This window comes from Misgurnus anguillicaudatus, chromosome 17, assembly GCF_027580225.2.
Source record: "Misgurnus anguillicaudatus chromosome 17, ASM2758022v2, whole genome shotgun sequence".
Taxonomy (NCBI): domain Eukaryota; kingdom Metazoa; phylum Chordata; class Actinopteri; order Cypriniformes; family Cobitidae; genus Misgurnus; species Misgurnus anguillicaudatus.
In genome coordinates, this window is record NC_073353.2 from 11,070,621 (window position 1) to 11,087,059 (window position 16,439).

A 16,439-nucleotide genomic window follows, 5' to 3' on the forward strand; every position below is an offset into this window, starting at 1 on the left:
TTGAGTACGCGTGATCACGTAATGGCGGATTTCATTGTTACATGCTGTAGTTACAGTAGACACTTTCGTATCCTTCATGGCAACTTGAGTAATGCTGCACTGGGGGGGTCTGCTGTAATATGATATTGTTTACATGCAACGCATTCCATACATTGCGTTTTACACGCGACACCGTTTTATTATGAGCTCCGCGTTGTTTACACGGAGACTCGCCTTTTTTTGTGACCAAATGGTGGCGCAGCGGTAGTGCGTTAGGCCGCCATGTGGTAGACCCGGGTTCGAAACCCGCCTAGGCCAAGTTTTTTTTATACAGTATATTGAGTTTAGGCGACCACCGTTACAAGTGCTATCATTTACCCATCAGTTATGTATGTAAGGGTATTTCTGTGGACAATTTATGCTAACAGCTGTTCATAACTCTCTTACAGGTCTGCATCCCTCTCATCAGTAAACTATGAAGTGGAAAAACATATTCACACTCTTTGGACATAAAGTTGTATGGTAACATGAGCCACATGAAGTTTACAGCTCTGTTGTTTATCAGTTTCTTATACAAGTTAAAGGAACAGTATGTAAGAAATTTATATCATTTAATCATAAAATGGCCCTGATATGTTACTAGACATTAAGAAATCATTTTCATTTCAAATACTTATATCACTGACAACAGTGGTCCGTCCAGGATATTGTCATTTAAAAAGTGGAGTTGCAGCCCTCAACTGATGTTTATGTTGTCATGTTGTGTATTGGCCACCAGTTGTGTGATTGCAGTACCAGTTTTAGCCACAAGTTTTGTGATTGCAGTACCAGTTTTGGCTACAATGCTACATACTGTTCCTTTAAGTTTTTGAATAGGGTCCTACTGACCTTCATTTCTATTTTGATTATATTGTTAACTTCTTAATAAACCTCAAACAAACATGTTCATTTGTCCTCACATTCTTTACTGTAGTTCCCTCCTCCCTCATTATGCAGCTCATTATGCAGCTCATTATGCGAGCCTTTGTTTGCTAGCTGTCAATCAATCCTTCTCGCATACGGCCCCTCTAAACAAAAAGTGTCGTACAATTTCTAAATCAATATACTGGTTTATGTGAATGAGTAGGCAGGATGATTTTCACATCATTTTAAAGAAAAAACTCTAGACTACTATATTCTGTTTAGGAAAGTCTTGTTAAAACATGTTTAGTATGGGTTTTGTGGACTTATATCAGTGACTTAAAATTTTAGCTTTTTAAAAAAACACGCATAACCCTTTTTCTCTCAAAAATACAAACATGTACATACATGTAGCTCATATAATATTTTAGCCCAGTTTGTGCTGAACACAGTGGTATGAGACACTTGCCATTATTATGTTTTAAAGCAACCGAAAAAAGACCAAATGTAAGAGCATGTCAGAACCTCTGACAGTGTCCCAAAATGGTCGGACCCCAGAGGGTTAAGCACACTAACCTGTACTATATTCAGTGCAATAATGAAATAAACACGCGTGTATAGTCTTCCGGGTTGCAAACAAATACTTCTTAACTATAATACTAGGCGTAAGAAAATAAACGCGAGTATTATTCTTCCGGAACCATTTCTATATTTTAGGCTAATAAACAAATAAACATAACGATCACAAACAGCACAATCTCACGTGGAGTCCTCGTGCGAAGTCTCTCGTCTCGCAACTCACGTGTGATTCAGGTGTGTGTGTGTGAGTGCCGCTCTGCTTTCTTTCCAAGCGATCTCGTGCAGCAAAAGAAAACTGATGTTTCACTCGTTTCTCCGATAAAGCAAACTCACAGTCAACTCACTACAATTTCAGCTGCCACCGGTAATGTCTGTGAACGTAGCTGCAGCAATTTCTATTCACGTTCAACACATTTTTTCCGTCTCTTTCCCACACACCAAAAACGTGGTGCTCTCTTCCTTGAATTCTCTAGCCCCTCCCCTTCAACTCCCAAAGGTCAAAATACACAGTTCTTATTGGTTATACTGAAAACACCATACAATAATCATGGCATATTTTTCCCAACATATATACATTTTACAAATCTGGTAAGTACAGGTATTATGTATAAAAAAACACAAGGTCCATTAACCATTGTTTATCTGTGTGTATATATAGCATTTTAAACTTACATACCAATAATGCAACTCTCTTCTTTCTTATTCACATGAATTCAAAATACTTAATGTACACATTTGTGCAGGGTTCTACATTAGTATTATCTGTGCATCAGTTAAGCATGAATTCATGATTATTAGCGCACCTTTATTGTAAAGTTTTACCAGAGAAGCTAATGTAAATATTACAGTAACCGGCTGGCAACCCTGCGGCCAGTATTTTACGGTAAAATTTACAGGTGTGTTTTTACAGTGTAGGCATCCACATCTCAGAGCACTTTAACTGGGCTGTTTACAGCCAAGCTCAGGTAAAAAATAGCCAGACAGCAGATATACTTTCTGAGACAACTGCCGAAGTTCAAGGTCTCCCCAGCTATCCTGAAAACATTCTTTACAGGAGCTATAGAACGAATTCTCTCAGTGCATCTATGTTTTGTGTGAAAACAGCTCCATTCATTATCGTAAAGTCCTTGGAAAGGGATACACTGGATCACTGGAGCTGTTCTTCCTTCCCTGCAAAACATATACACCTGACATTGCATCAAAGAGCTGTCAAGATTATTAAAGACCCACTACATCCCAACAGCTATCTGTTCAACCTGTTGCCATCAGGCAAAAGGTTTTCTAGTCCGAGGACCAGAACTGAGAGGTTCAAGAGGAGCTTCTTCCTTCAGGCCATCAGTCTACTTAATACATACAGAAGAATCTGGGATAAGTTGTTGTGGTTCATTGCACACTGCACTATATTGTTACTGCTTGCACTTTTAATGTTAATCCTGTGTAACACCTGCAATCTTGTACTGTTATATTTGCATATTATGTATGTTTTTGAAACACCATTGTCATGACCCTGCCAGTCTGTCATAGTTATTCATAGTTGTTCATAGTCATGTAGCAGGATTCTGGTGGTACCCATGTTTTGTGTGGTAACACGTGGCCTTTTGTTTGAGCTGTCTGCTGCTGTGTCTTGTCTCTGACCCCATCCCCTTGTCTCCTGGTTATTTATTTATTATTGGTTAACTCCCCTCACCTGACCTTCTGTCGTTATCTCTTTAAGTTTTCCTATTTAAGGCCCCAGGCTATGTTTACACGTGGGCGGCTATTTTCATAAACGGACATTTCAACCTCGCCGGTTTCAAAAATAATATCGTGCACACAGTTTTCAGAAAAGTGTTTATTTACACATACCCGTGCATATATGCCGTTAAGAGAAACTCAAGCCAATCACCGGCAGCACTGGTGGTGGCGCGGGCTGGGTCTTCATGTTGGAGGGGGGAGTTGTTGCAGTAGGTGACAGATGACGTCAAAGTACCGCGAGAGCGAGTTAAGGAATCACACGTAGAGGTCTGATTTCTAATCGCTCTTGCGGTACTTTGACATCATCCGTCTGTCGGTTTTTGCAGCGCCGCATGAAGTAAAACACGCGTAAAATTGCTGACCTACGAGCACTCGTCTCTGCTCCTCGACAAAATGGAGCAGCTGTATTTGCAAATACAAACACACAAAACGAGTTTGCACGAACATAAATGTGGTCTTGGGGGCGTTCAGAGTTGCGGTCGCATGTGGGCATGGGTCGCGCTTTTGGCGTGGGTGCGAGCTCTGGCGCGTTCTCTGCGGCGTTGCCTGCTTGGGCATCCGTTTGTCTCGCTTTGCATGCGGCCGTGCGGCCGAGGATTTTCGGGATCTCCACTCTGGCCGGAGTTTTTAGAAACAATCGGTTTCAGAGGCGAGTTCTCCGTTTGCGTGTAAATGAGGGGCACAAACGAAGGTAAATCTCTCAGTTTTTAAAAATAACCTTGTACGTGTAAACAGAGCCCCAGTTTGTTCTGTCCTGTGCTGAATCGTTTGATTTGTCTTACACTGTAGTCAAGTCATTTAGTCAAGAAGTCTTGTTCAATTCAATTCAATTTTATTTATATAGCGCTTTTCACAATACTCAATTGTTTCAAAGCAGCTTTACATTAATAGAAGCAGTAAAAGCACAGAAAAACGACAGAAAGCATAACATAATACACAATAGCATAAGCAGTCAAATTTGCTGCGGCTATGACGCGACATTATGAGCGAGCATATTACTAATGTAACGTCTAGAAGAAGAAGCTAAGTTAAGCCCAAGCAAGCTACCTCCCCGGGGTAAAAAAACCCCTAGGAGAAAAAAAACAAAAACCCCGGGTTGTTTAGCCGAGGAAATAAAAATAAAAGTCCTAGGAGGGAAAAACCCTTGGGAGATATACATGTATATACACACATATAAACGGATAAGGAGCTTAAGCGGAGATTAAGCGGAGATTAAGCAGAGATTAAGCGGATATTAAGCGGGTCCTGCCGGTGGTCGTTGGTCAGGCATCAGCTTGGCATCACATTGAAGGACGACCAGTAGATCAGAGGTGTGCCGACTTTCACATCTACCGGAACTGGGTCTGTTTGTCCCATTGTCCTCAGGGTCAATGGGACCCAGGGACGAGACAGGGAGAGAAAAACAAAATCATATTAGCGTAGGGGCCGTTCACATGTAATGCAAGTGTCACACAGTGATGTGGTTTAATCAGCTTAGTTTCAGACAGACTAACTATTGAGGCATAATTGTTTTATCCACAGTTGAGGATTTTGCAAATTGGGGGCCCACTGCGACGGTATATATGGTAACTAAGGGTCACCTTCCGATTTTTAAGAGAAAATGAAACCTGTCGACCCGTTTGACTAAGGCCTGTAACCCCACTGTCGTCGTTAATGCAGGTTCAGTGGCAAACGGGTCTATATTGCATACTATTTACAAGATCACGAAAAAAACGCCAACATCGCAACCTGACCATACGTGTCAACCCGTTTGACTAAGGCTGGAGGCCCCACTGTCGTCGTTAATGCAGGTTCAGTGGCAAACGGGTCTGTATGGCATACTATTCACAAGACACAAGAAAGCGCCAAAATCGCAACCCGACCATACGTGCCAACCCGTTTGACTAAGGCCGGAAGCCCCACTGTCGTCGTTAATGCAGGTTCAGTGGCAAACGGGTCTGTATGGCATACTATTCGCAATAGAAAGAAAGCGCCAAAATCACAACCCAACCATACGTGCCAACCCGTTTGACTAAGGCCAAAAGCCCCACTGTCGTCGTTAATGCAGGTTCAGTGGCAAACGGGTCTGTATGGCATACTATTTGCAATACAAAGAAAGCGCCAAAATCACAACCCAACCATACGTGCCAACCCGTTTGACTAAGGCTGGAGGCCCCACTGTCGTCGTTAATGCAGGTTCAGTGGCAAACGGGTTTGTATGGCATACTATTCACAAGAACACGAAAGTTCCAAAATCGCAATCCGACTATAGGTTAAGATAAGGTTTTTATTTATTTATTTGGTTGGTCTGTGTTATGACCGCGAGTGCTTTGTTCCGTACAGATAACTATTTCGAGTTAAGTACTTTTACTAGACAAATTATGCGAATGCTTTGTTGAAGAGAAAAGTTTTAAGTCTAGATTTAAAATTATCGACTGTGTCTGATTCTCGGACATCGGTTGGTAAATCATTCCAGAGCTTAGGGGCTAAGTAGGAAAATTACCTTCCACTTTTAGACACTTTTGATAGTCTAGGGATAATCAAGAGACCAGAATTTTGCGACCGTAGTGTGCGTGATGGATTGTATTCTGATAGTAATTCTCTAAGATATGAGGGTGCTAGGCCATTTAAAGCTTTGTAGGTGATTAGTGATATTTTAAATTGTATGCGATATTTAACTGGTAGCCAGTGTAAAGATGCCAGAATTGGGCTTATGTGGTCATACTTTTTAGATCGAGTAAGTACCCTTGCGGAAGCGTTTTGAACTAGCTGAAGCTTGTTTACTTGATTTGCATGGCATCCCCCGAGTAGCGAGTTACAATAGTCTATTCTAGAGGTCATAAAAGCATGGATAAGCTTCTCTGCGTCAGATGTAGACAGTATATGACAGTATTTTCGAGATATTTCTAAGATGGAATAATGCTGTGTGGCAGACGTTGGCGATATGACTATCGAAGGATAAGTTGCTGTCGAACATCACACCTAAGTTCCTAACCGTGGAAGATGGCACCACAGTGCAGCCATCTATGTGCAACTTGTAATCTGACATATTATGTTTGTAGCGATTCGGTTCAATAATAAGTATCTCTGTCTTATTGGAGTTCAGCTAAAGAAAGTTATGTGCCATCCAGTCACTAACATCGCTAAGGCAGTCTGTTAGCTTAGAAAACGTGTGTGTTTCGCTGGGATGTGAGGAGATGTAAAGCTGGGTATCATCCGCGTAGCAGTGAAAACTTATGTTATGTTTCCTGATAATGTCTCCTAGAGGTAACATGTATAACGAGAACAGGATAGGACCTAAAACCGAACCCTGCGGTAAACCGTATTTAACCAGGGAGTGATATGACTCTTCCTCGTTTACATAAACAAAGTGATAGCGATTGGTTAGATACGACCTAAACCAGGCTAGCGCCTGACCACTGATACCAACATAGTTTTCTAGTCTATTGAGTAAGATTGTATGATCTATTGTGTCAAAGGCTGCACTAAGGTCTAATAATATAAGAATTGAGATTTCACCACGATCGGATGTTAATAGGAGGTCATTTGTAACTCTAAGCAACGCTGTCTCTGTGCTATGGTGGGGCCTGAATCTTTTCATATGTACTATTATTTGTCAAGAATGTGCGTAACTGGCTTGACACTACCTTTTCTAATATTTTCGAAAGAAAAGGGAGATTTGAGATTGGTCTAAAGTTATTAAGCTCTCCCTGATCAAGCTGCGGTTTTTTAATCAGCGGTTTAATAACTGCTAGTTTGAAAGCTGTTGGAACGTATCCTATTTCTAGCGATGAGTTAAAGATATTTAGAACCGGGGTTGACACTACAGGGAATACCTCTTTAAGCAGTTTTGTGGGAACGGGGTCTAATATACAGGATGATGATTTGGATGATATAACTAGTCTAGAGAGCTCATCTATTGTAGTAGGTTTAAATGAATCAAGATGTTCGTATGGTAGTCTTGTGTTAAGTGAACTAACGGGTAGAGTGGTGGCTGCCTGGGTAGCTACGATGTTTTCCCTTATAGCCGTAATTTTGTTAGAAAAGAAGTTCATGAAGTCGTTACTATTGTGTGGGAGTTTATTAGTGGGTTTCTGTTTGTTCTTTATTTCTAGTCAGTTTTGCAACGGTGCTGAAGAGGAAACGAGGGTTATTATGATTCTCATTTATAAGCTTGCTTAGATAGGTAGATCTGGCGGTTTTAATAGCCTGTCTGTAGTGTTTAACACTATCTTTCCATGCTGCACGCCATACCTCTAACTTTGTGCTTCTATAATTTCTTTCCATTTTCCTAGTTGCCTTTTTGAGTGCTGCGGTGTGATGATCATACCATGGAGCTGGCGGTTTTTCTTTGATTCTCTTTTTTCCAATGGGAGCAACGGCATCCAATGTGTTAGAACAGACATTGTTTAGGTTTTCTATTACAATATCTAGATCGTCACAGTTATCTGCTACATGTTTAATTTGGGACAGGTCTGGAAGAGTGCAAATAAATCTATCTTTAGTGGTGGAAATTATTGTTCTGGCTAATCTGTAGCATGTTGTGGATTGAGTGATCCTATCTAGAAGTACAGTGTATGACACAAGGTAATGGTCAGAAACTGCATCACTCTGAGGTGATATTTTGATGTCATTAATATTGAGCCCGAGTGACAGAATTAAGTCTAATGTGTGCTTACGAGTATGCGTTGGCCCTGTCACGTTTTGTCTAATATTGAGAGAATTTAGAACAACATTTGGTTGTATATTGTAGCTACACCACCCCCTCTCCCCTTTAATCGAGGTTCGTGTTTATAATAATAGTCTTGTGGGGTGGATTCGTTTAAACTAATGTAGTCGTCTGCTTTAAGCCAGGTTTCTGTTAAACAGAGTGCATATAAGTTTTGGTCTGTAACTATTTCATTGACAATAGGTTCTTTATTGGTAAGCGATCTAATGTTAAGAAGGCCGAATTTTAACATTCGAGGTTCATCTGTTAATGTATTGTTTTCTAATTTTATATTAATCAGATTTGTACCAGATGTGGCAAGCGGTGCTCTGTATTTATTTTTTCGGGGAACAGATACAGTTGAAATGTGTTGATATTCTGGTAAGATTGACTCGAAGTGCTGGGATATAAGTGATCTTGACATATCACGGCAGCTAACAGATGGACGGTTAAGCCGATCCGTCTGTTGCCTGACTTGTACCCTGGATAGTCAGACTGTATTCGAAGTAAGACTATTGGTCAGATTTATAGAGAGAATCGCCCTTCCTTCCTGAGATGGATGGAGGCCATCTCTCTTTAGCAGGTCAGGTCTCCCCCGAAAATGCTTTCAATTGTCTATAAACCCTACGTTATGCTAAGGGCACCATTTTGACATCCAGTCGTGAAGAGACAATAATCTACTGTAAGTTTCATCCCCCCGGTAGGCGGGGAGGGGACCAGAGCATATTACATTGTCTGACATTGTTTTAGCAATTTCACATATCTTTTAATATTATCTTTGGTGATCTCCGACTGGCGGAGTCTGGTGTCATTCGTGCCGGCGTGAATAACAATTTTAGAAAACTTACGCTTAGCATTAGCCAGCACTTTAAGTTTTGATCTAATGTCTGAAGACCTGGCTCCCGGTATACAATCGACTATGGTGGCTGGTGCCTCAATGTTCGCGTTCCTAAGTATCGAATCTCCAATGACCAAGGCACTTTTAACAGACGTCTCAGTCGGTGTGTTGCTTAGAATATCAAACCTGTTTGAAATTACCAGGGGGGTCTTGGGTGGTTACCGAAAACGACTTTGCCGCCTGACAGTCACCCAGTTAGTCGGCCCCCTTGACTCAGATGATGGAACCGAGCTATGTGTATTACGTTTAACACTAGGTGCACCCGAAACAGTGTTTGTAGCATTAGCGGTATTAACGTTTGTAGCATTAGCGGTATTAACGTTTGTAGCATTAGCGGTATTAGCATTTGTAGCATTAGCGGTATTGCTGTCATCAACTAGCGTTTGGATGCGCGCTTCTAGTTCTGTAATCTTCTCCGTCAGCCTTACTACTTCAATACACTTAGCACAAGTAAACCCCTCTGTGCTGATGGAAGAAGCTAAACTGTACATGTGGCAAGTAATGCAGGTTACAATAACAAGCGGAGTCTTACCGCTTTCATGTTGGGTGATGGCGTCTTCGCTCACCTGGACGCGGTCCGTGAAGCTACATCGCGAGGGAAGCTCACTCGCAGCACGCCCCGATCGCCTGCGGACGTCTGGAGCCAGTGTGATGTGAGGCACGCTGAATCTGCGACGGCCGGGCAGCGGCTCCTCCACGGCTTCCCGATCGCTTTCATTCTGGGCGATGGCGTCTCCGTTCCCTCGAGCGCGGTCCGTGAAGCTGCACCGCGTAGGGTGTTCGCTTTTTGCACATCTCGGTCGCTTGTGGATGTCTGGAGCCTGGGTGAACTGGGCGCTGTACGTCGCATAGGATCTGCGATAACCGGGTATCAACTGCTCCACAGCTTCCCGCTCAGGTGAGGACAGGTCTGAATAGCATACAGTGGATGAGTCCGCCATTAGATCGGCAAAATGGTAACTAAAACCGGCACCTGTTTGTTGATGCTAGCGGGCTATATGCTAACGGTTGTTTAGCAGTGATAAATCGTTTCACGTGGTAGTACTGCTCAATAGTCGTCACGGTAAAGTATTCTTGAGATAAACGAATATGTTATATTATATAAATAGGAACAAGGTAGTCAGAAAATAGGATTTGGATGATAAACTCGACGGAGCTCTGATGCACGAAGACATAACTACAGACATAACTACAGACATAACAGGGACAGCCTCGCACGGTATATTGTTAAGTCTTTGAAAAATTTCAAAGCATTTTCTTAAAATATGTGTAAATATAAGATTTGTCACCAAAAATCATTCCATTTGCTGAAACACAGAGAAAGTTGTGGCCAAATTAAGACAAAAAAATTGCAAAAATGGCCCCAACAACACATAAGGGTTAATGAAGAAGAGTTGTCATAGTGCCTTGGTTTGGTCTTGTTAATTATTGTTAATGTTTTGTCTTTTGCCCCCACGTGGGCATTTTCTGTTATAAATAAACCCTGTTGAGTTCACCTGCACTTGGTTCCCGTTCCTCCTGGAAATTATGACAACCATATTCATTCATGTCACTTATACTGTATTCATATGCCAGTTTTTAATCCACATCCATTTCATCTCCACATACTTCCATTTGATTTCAGTTATATGTTTATTTTATTTTATATGGTTACTGTTTATCTTCTGTATGTTATTCTTTCTTTACACAGTCCAAAAATAAGCTAAGATGGCCAGACCTGCATTTCACTACAAGTTGTATCCTGCATATAACTGTGTATGTGACAAATAAACAAATAAAAAACAATTTAGCTCCTAACCTATGCTGCAATAGTAACCTTGAGTGGAACAGAACACACATCTATTATACTTTATGACTGTTTGGCTTCAACATGTGAGCGGCCTCTACCTAATAACACCTTGTTTCCCTGTTAACCAAGGACATCTAAGACAAACAGGTTAAATCTAAGCTTGGTTTGATGCTTATCTGATGCTCATTCCACCACTGCTCTACCGGAAGCCCATCCTTATGTGCTAAATTGATGGCTGCTCAGCAATAACTGACCACTTCCTTGTGCTCTTGCAGTGATGTTAAATTCTATAATATAGTATTCACAATAATCTATATAGCAAATGCTTAGTATAAATTATATAATGTTACAGCAGTATGTTGTATTTGCAATCAGTAAGTTAACACTGTCTCCATTTTTTGTTACTGATTTGCTTTTCTGTGTTTTCTTTGTTTTTATTTCATGTGAAGCTGCTTTGGAATATTAAACAATTTTGAAAAGCGCTACATAAATAAAAAAAATCTACTGCTGCCAACTTGCTAATAAAACCTAAAATGTAACTCACAAGTTTAAGGTAAACAAATAATTATAAAATCTAATGCCTAAGAATTAAAATGAGTGTAGTAGGATAAAGAGGATTCTGGAAGAATATTTAGTTCATCAAATTAAAAGGGGTTGTGTGTTTGTCTGAAGGTGTTATGAAATCTGCCCTACAAAGGCAAAAGACCTTAAGTCGCTGGAGTTGTCAGTTCATTTCTTCATTTTTATTTTCTCGAAAAAAAAAAACATAAAATTGACTAAAGATACTTATGCAGATAATAAAAGAGGTCTTGAATGTCTCAAAAATACCAATAAGTAATTTTTGACCAAAAACGAAGTTACTGCCTTTTGCCTTTGTAGGGCAGATATAATGAATGCTTTGCTATATGTCAGCATTTCTGAGTGCACTGCACATTTTAGAAAGTGTTTAAAGGGGACATTTCACGAGGCTTTTTTAAGATGTCAAATAAATGTGTATGTTTTAGCTGAAAATACCATATAGATGATTTATTATAGCATGCTAAAACTACCACTTTGTAGGTGTGAGCAAAAATGTGCCGTTTTGGGTGTCCTTTAAAATACAAATGAGCTGATCTCTGCACCAAATGGCAGTGCTGTGGTTGGATAGTGCAGATTAAGGGTTGTTATTATACCCTTCTGACATCACAGGGGAACCAAATTTCAAGAGAGAAAGTTTTGCAGAGAAAGTTTTGGTAAGCCAAAGTTACTGTGTTGTTCTTTTACAAGTTTTTTTTATGTTGATAGAGGCACTGGGGACCCAATTATAGCACTTAAAAATGGAAAAGTCAGATTTTTGTGATATTTCCCCTTTAGGTTTCTTAGTTGATAGCTTTATCAGAAATCTTGCCACACATGTCAGCACTAATATCTATGTGAGACTGGAAGGGGCACTGCTAAACCGCATCCTGTTTGATTGCACCATTCTTTCTGAACCAACAACATCTGCACATGAATTATCTGACTGTGCTGTTGTTTAAAACCTCATTTAACAAAAACAATTAAGGTATAATGACGAAAATTCTACAGTTTGTATAATTAAATAATATGAAAATATAGACAGCCTAACAAATCATTGTGCATTTTGTGAAGCTATCACAGTATTTCTGCATGCAATGTATATATGGGTGAGTCGCTCTGCTATTGTTTAAACTCAAGTGGGAGAAATGATGGGTTTAAATTTGCACGGCCTAATATAATGTCAGAGTCCACTGCATGTGTTTTTAGTAAACATGCTGCACAATGTTTCCACGTGTTAGAGCTTTCTCTGATATTTCAGAGCAATTGATGAAATAAGCTTATGAAACTTTTACACGCTTGCAAAATAAACAAAAATTAAAGAGCCGGAGTGCAGCTGCTTTAGTTTTATCATTGAAAGCCTAAAGACTGCTCTGAACACCAGGGGTTTGCGCTAAAAGTTAGGTCAGAGGTAAAAAAAAAACATTGTGCTCAGTACATTATACATAAGATAATATGTGGAGAGTTTGCAATCTTTTGTGGCTGCTTCAATACATTCAACCACTCTTGGCATCTGTGTCCATCTCCCTGTGTGTATGTGTGTGTGTGTGTGTGTGCGTGCGTGCGTGTGTGTGTGTGTGTGTTTACATTGTTGCTGTGCAAATTAGCAGTATATATTCACTTAATGAAACTCCCCTTTTATGCAATATTCTCCACACTTTACCCTCCCACCTTACCTCCAGTTAACAATGCCCCTTTTCGCAAAGTTGTTTCAAATTGGAGGTGTGAAAAGGCACCTCCAATTTTCCTATTTTCAAACCATTATTTTTTTTCATAAAAAAACTGTACTGCTGTCTGTGTCAAGTAACCAAATAAACCGCATATGTCATTTGTCACCATCAATAAAACACTTGCTGCCAAACTGCAATAATAAAAAGATTCTTACATAACACTGTGGTTAACATGGCAGGAAATAAGCATTTGTAAAAAACAAATGTGAAGTGATGAAAAAGAAAAAATAGAAGTGTGTTATAGAGGTGTGTTCAAAGTAGCGTCCCACGCTTAAAGGGAAACAAACAGAGGAGAGAGAAAAGAAACGGACAGACTGACAGATAGAGATAGAAATACAATCAAACATAGCTTCACATACACAAATATAGTGTTGAAGACATTGAATCTTAAATGTAAAGACAGAATGTGTAACATTTTAAAAAAGACAACCAGACAAGTTGGTTATCATATTTGAAGATACATTGACTCAATGTGCATGAAAGTTTATATCTGGACTAAAAAAAGTACATTAAAAGGAAGAGGAGACTCGTGAATAACAGTTTAACTGGAGATTTGGAGCTATGATGAACAAAATGACATTGACATCAATCGTCTTCCTGAGCATGTTTGTGCCAAGAACTTATACAAGAGGTTTGTTCAAATACATTTTAATGTGATATACTTCATATCTGTTTGTTTTTGACTGACTGTTTACTAGTGGTGTTGACTCCTTATAAGAACTTGGAGCCGGTTATAGAATTTTAAAAATTAATTTATAGACTTTATTTATTTGTGTAATACAGAGAAACTAACTGAAACAGAAATACTCACTCGAGTGATTAATTTTGTGCGTTCTATTAACCTGTTACTAATGCTGTGTCACTTTTAAGGTGAAGATCAAACAATTCTTGTGGGCCCTAACCTAATACAACAGAGCCCAGCTTCTGTGGCTGACAAAGTGGAGAATAAAATTACAGGTTAGGAAAAAAATATTATTACTTCTTTGTCTTTTTGCTTACTTTAGCTTCAATTAATGTTGTCAATAAATGTCCACCTCATGCGTTTTTTTTACTAGAAATATAAATGTACAGATGTTACTATATTTAAGGTTACTAGTTAAGTAAGGGTCAGCAAGCTTATTGGCTTATATTTCTTATAGATTAAAGACAATAGCCTACATTTATACATTTAATTATAATACAGTGACTAACACAGATGGATGTGTGGATGCAGTACACTGAAAAAAATGATTCATTGAATTTAATCAATTTTTTTAAGGTAAGTGGTTGCAATCAATTTATTTAAGCTACATTTAAACAAAAGTTTTATATTTTATTTTACTTTACTAATCTTTTTTGTTTAAATGTAGCTTAAATAAATTGATTGCAACCACTTACCTTAAAAAAATTGATTAAATTCAATGAATCATTTTTTTCAGTGTAATGTACTATAATGTGAGTAAACACAAAACATAATTATGTAGATCTGAATGCAGAAGTGTGCTTTTACTGCATAAACAAAACACAAAGTGTATTCTTATGTCACAAGTGTTTGACATTTATTATCAGAGTAGCTGTCTACACTGAAAAAAAATAATTCATTGAATTTAATCAATTTTTTTAAGGTAAGTGGTTGCAATCAATTTATTTATGCTACATTTAAACAAAAGTTTTATATTTTATTTTACTTTACTAATCTTTTTGTTTAAATGTAGCTTAAATAAATTGATTGCAACCACTTACCTTAAAATAATTGATTAAATTCAATGAAACATTTTTTTCAGTGTAGAGTTGGTGAAGGAAGTGATGAAAAGACCAGTCTGGCAAGTCAGGGAGAGATAAGTTTAATGAAAAAAATTGACAAAATATGTGTAGATTTTAGTTGACTAAAAATTTTCTATCCATTATTGCAGTTTACAAAGCTCAAACTTTTATGGAGGGAAGCAATGTCACTTTAAAGTGTGACAATACAGAGATCAAATGGAATGAACTCCTTTACATCATCTGGAAAATAAGCTTGCAAAGCAGAAAATGTTGGCTTGGCTTTGCATTACCGAATAAAACTATCCAAAACTCCTGTAATGATGGAAAGATGCTGCTCAACTCTTCAAATGAATTTTCATTATTCATTCCAAATATTTCAAAGAAAGATGAAGGATCTTACTTATGTGACGTATCATATAAAGGTGGTGGCTATAGACAAAACGTAAATATCAATGGTAAGTATGTTATTGTAAAAACTGAAAATAAAAATTTATTTGTGCATTTTTTACAGCCACAATCAACGTATTTGCTTAATTTTTTTTCAAAACTAGCTACTGTAACTGATTGCTAATCTGAGTATTAAAACTAAATAGAGTTAATTTTAATATAGCATAATTTTATGTTCTTAAAAAAATAAAATAAAAAATGATAAATCAGTTTTTGTATTACATTGATATATATGTAAGGAATAATTGACAAATTGAATTATAAGAAAATAATGCACACCATGCTGTTACATTGCGGGTGTGCATTTTTTTTCAAATAATTCAATGGACCGGAGTCAATTATTCCTTATACCCACGGTTGCCACAAACATTGCTCTGGTGGTTATTTGACATTTGACAAGTTAGGTGTGCGGTTTACAGAAAAATAATCAACACCCATGAAACATTTCTCAGCAATAAGAATAAAGCATTCAACAGCCTCGTGGTATAATGACAAATAAATATGAGTGAATTTAAAGCGAATTAATTATACTGATCAAATTTTAAATTCCCTTGTTTTTAGTTAGTAACTTTACCAGTAGGCTGGAGATTAACAATGGTCAGAGAGTTGCCATCTGTCAAGCCAAATATGAAGAATCTGAACCCACTCTTCAATGGGAACCTGCCTTGAACTTTTCATCCAATATCAGTTATGTCAAGATCAGCAATATGTCTTTTATGGAGAGTCGAGTATACTTGCCTAATAATGTTGCCATCAGTAACCTTAAGTGTGTTGCCACGTACCCTCCTAAGTCAGGGAAACAGGATACAATTTATAATCTTACAAATTCAGGTTAGTACAATGGATTTTAAAAGGAAACCCTGAATTTTGTTTTCATTTTCTTAATACCAGCTTTAAATGTAGCTTTTTGTTATATGAAGGTCATAGTAATTTAAAAGACATCAATGAAATCATATATATATATATATATATATATATATATATATATATATATATATATATATATATATATATATATATATATATATATATATATATATATATATATATATATATATATATATATATATATATATATATATATATATGGTGTACAATTTTCTGTATTTCTGATATATCCAATTATTTATATTTTTTCTACATTCAGAAAATGAGCACATTTTAAAACAAAATGCAGAATGAAGTTATTAAAACAACTTGGTTTTGCCTGTGAATAGTTGACATAACTTTTTATACTAATTTTTTTAAATGTTCCGAGACGGGTGTTATGTGGAGTTCTTTAAAGGGTTGGAGGACGTTATTTGGAAGACCTTCACAGAACATTCAGGACATTCCGAGAATGTTAAGGGGACAATATTTTATGCAGAAATTTTACGTTCCTAAAATAATTTCAGAATA